Here is a 3,641-nt window from a genome sequence, read left to right as displayed (position 1 = left end):
TTTTCATTTTGTCAGTGGTTTTCTTTGCAATGCAAAAGCTTTTAAGTTTAATTAGATGCCATTTGTTTATTTTTACTTTTGTTTCCTTTCCCTTAGAAGACAGACATCAAAAAATATTACTATGATTTATGTCAAAGTGTATTCTACGTATATTCTCTTCTAGGAGTTTTATAGTTTCTGGTCTTACATTTAGGTCTTTAATCCATTTTCAGTTTATTTTTATATATGGTGTGAGAAAATGTTCTAATTTCACTCTTTTACATGTAGCTATCCAATTTTCTCAGCATCTCTATTGAAGAGACTGTCTTTTCCCCCATTGTATATTCTTGCCTCCTTTATTATAGATTAATTGACCATAAGTATGTGGGTTTACTTCTGGTCTCTTTAATCTGTTCCATTGATTTATGTGTCTATTTTTGTGCCAATACTGTTTTAACTATTGTAGCCTTGTAGTGTAGTCTGAAGTCAGGGAACCTGATACCCCCAGCTCTGTTCTTCTTTCTCAAGATTGTTTTGGTCAACTCTAACCTTTTCTCTGAGATCTATATGAAAATTTTCAAAGGATTTTTTTGACGTCTCAAATTTTGAATTTTCTGGAGACACTTCAAATTCATTTTGTTCAAAATGAAGCTCATAAAGTACTGAATTTATGGCAGAACAAACTCCCTCATAGAGTCTCTGTCTCCTTGTATACAGTCACTATCTTTCCAGTTCCCTAAATAAATTACTTTAATCATTATTATTCTTCCTTCATATCATACTAACAATTAGTCATAAAGTCTTTTTTTAATTAAAGTATAGTTGCTATACAATATGTAAGTTACAGGTATATAATATAGTGATTCACAATTTTTAAAGATTATACTCCATATAGTTATTATAATATATTGGCTGTATTTCTTGTGTTGTACAGGGCACCAAGTCTTGAAAATTCTAATCAGAAGAATATCTAAAATCTAACTTTTCCTGTTTATTCAGGTCCTCACTTTTTTTCTTTCATGGCCCAAACAACACCTACATATCCAATCTTATTTCTTTAATCATCCTCTATTTTCTCATTCAAACTTGCATCTCTTATAAAGAAACTACCCACTGGTATTTGCAGAAGCCATTGTGGCCCCCACTCCCTGGTTCTGGTCCATTTCTCGTATGTACTGTAATTCCTCATTCCATCTCTTCTGCTTCCTAACCTTGGCATTTATGTGTAAGTCCCAGCCCTTAAGGTTTGAATCTGGGACTCCGAGTTGACTTCCTCTATTCTGGCCCTTGCAGGTAATCTAGTGACCATAGTCATGCTCATGCCCAGTGGTCTGCACCCCGGGCAAGCCTAATTCCCAGTCCCTGTGTGGAGACACTGGATATTTTGCTGGTGTTGATTCTAGAAACATAGTTTTGTGTGTGTGTGTGTTTACTGCTACTGCTGCTAAGTTGCTTCAGTTGTGTCCGACTCTGTGCGACCCCATAGACGGCAGCCCACCAGGCTCTCCCATCCCTGGGATTCTCTAAGCAAGAACACTGGAGTGGTTTGCCATTTCCTTCTCCAATGCATGAAAGTGAAAAAGTCAAAGTGAAGTTGCTCAGTCTTGTCTGGCTCTTGGCAACCCCATGGACTGCAGCCTACCAGGCTCCTCTATCCATGGGATTTTCCAGGCAAGAGTACTGGAGTGGGTTGCCATTAAGATAGGTGCAAAAATACACTTTAAACCAGCAACTTTTTCTGCAAATATTTTTGAGTACACTCTGTATGCTAGCTGCTATTCTGGTTACTAATGATATAGCAGTCAACAAAAATCCTTACATTCTAGTGGGATAAGTGCATCTGTGGAAGTTCAGATATGAGGGAGGGGGATGCTGACCACATAGTTATACAAACCCCCCTGGCTTAAAAAGAGAAACTGCTTGTCCTACAGGTGTCAGCATCTCCTCCCACAGTTGTCTAAGGGGTCTGCAAGCCATCACTGCTTTATTTATTCAAATATGTCTTGGAGTCGCTAAGGAAAACTGTCTTCCTTTTTTTTTTTTTTTTGGCTGCAGAGCACAGCTGGCAGGATCTTAGTTCCCCCAACAGCTTGAAGTCCTAGTCAATGGGCCACAGGGGAATTCCCAAAACTGTCTTTCTTACTTGTGTATGCATTCTAAGTCACTTCAGTCATATCCAGCTTTGTGACCTGCAGGGACCTGCAGGGTTCCTCTGTCCATGGGATTCTTACTTAAGCAATTGCAAATCTATTTGGAAACCCGACTTATAATTGGCATGTTTAATAGGGTGATATTGATATTTTATAATACTATACTAATACAATGCAGTGCTCATTGCCGCCTTCCTCCAGCCTGAGTTTGAGTCTTATTAGACAAAAGGAGCCCAAGGCCATTACACAAGGAAGGCTATACTGAAAAGTACATGCTGCTGCTGCTGCTAAGTTGCTTGAGTCGTGTCCGACTCTGTGCGACCTCACAGACGGCAGTCCACCATAAACTCAAAAGCTGGCTTTCCTGACCTCTCTAGGAAGATAATTGTCTTGCAAACCTGAAGAGTGAAAAGGTTTCCCCAGACTCCTTTTACTTGCATTTAGCATATCAAACGGAGAAGGCATTGGCACCCCACTCCAGTACTCTTGCCTGGAAAATCCCATGGACGGAGGAGCCTGGTGGGCTGCAGTCCATGGGGTAGCACAGAGTCGGACACGACTGAAGAGACTTAGCAGCAGCAGCAGCATATCAAAAGCTAGGCCTAATAGCTACCAGTCTTTCAAAGCACCACTAGCCATAATAGGATACATTGTGTTTACATGACCCAGTTCACATGTGTGTATAATATTCAGTGTATATGTCTGCCACAGGGAAAAAAAAGGTCTCACATAAATAACTTACTTTTATTACTTGCAATGTATTTTGATATAATTTATCAATTTCCTTTCCTTTTAATCCACTATTCACAATACATAAAAAACTTGCCCAGGGCTTTTTGAAAGGGAGGATTCAAAAAGACGCAAAAGGAGAGAGTCAGCTTCTGGAGGGGATGAGAGGTTGGAGGCTGGGGCTGAAGGAGAGGATCTTTAGGGATCTGGAGCATTTAAATTCCCGGTGTTGAGTAGAACTGATCAGAGGGACAACATCTTATGTTGGAGGATGGAATTAAAGTGATGTAGGTTGTAGGAAGAATGTATGAAGCCCCTGAATTCAGAGAGAATTGTAAGGTCATCAAGACACTGTGAGAAAGAGATAAGGATGATGCAACTGCAAAATGTTTACATTCTTTTGATGATAAGCACAGGATGAGCTACAACCGCAACTGTAGTTTGACCAAAGAAGGGCAAATTGAAACTGATGTTACGCTGAATAGATCCCACTCCTGATGGTCTAGGCCATCAACCTCCTCTTCTTGATGCTGATATGTTAATAAGAAAATTAATTGTTAAAACTGTGGTCTAGCCAGTGTCTCCTTAGAGAAAAACTAGGAAGCATTTTTGGACTGAGGGGGAAGGAAACTGTGTAAGAAAGATGAGAATGCAAAAATTATAAAACTAGGTTAAACATAAAAATGTATAGACTTGAATACTTAGAATATACCTGGGTGCCTTAGACCTATTATAATTAAGTGACAAGGTTATATTCACTATAGCGGTAGAAGTTGTGTCTCT

This window comes from Capra hircus, chromosome 7 (genome assembly GCF_001704415.2).
Source record: "Capra hircus breed San Clemente chromosome 7, ASM170441v1, whole genome shotgun sequence".
Taxonomy (NCBI): Eukaryota; Metazoa; Chordata; class Mammalia; order Artiodactyla; family Bovidae; genus Capra; species Capra hircus.
Note: the sequence above shows the minus strand (reverse complement) of the source record.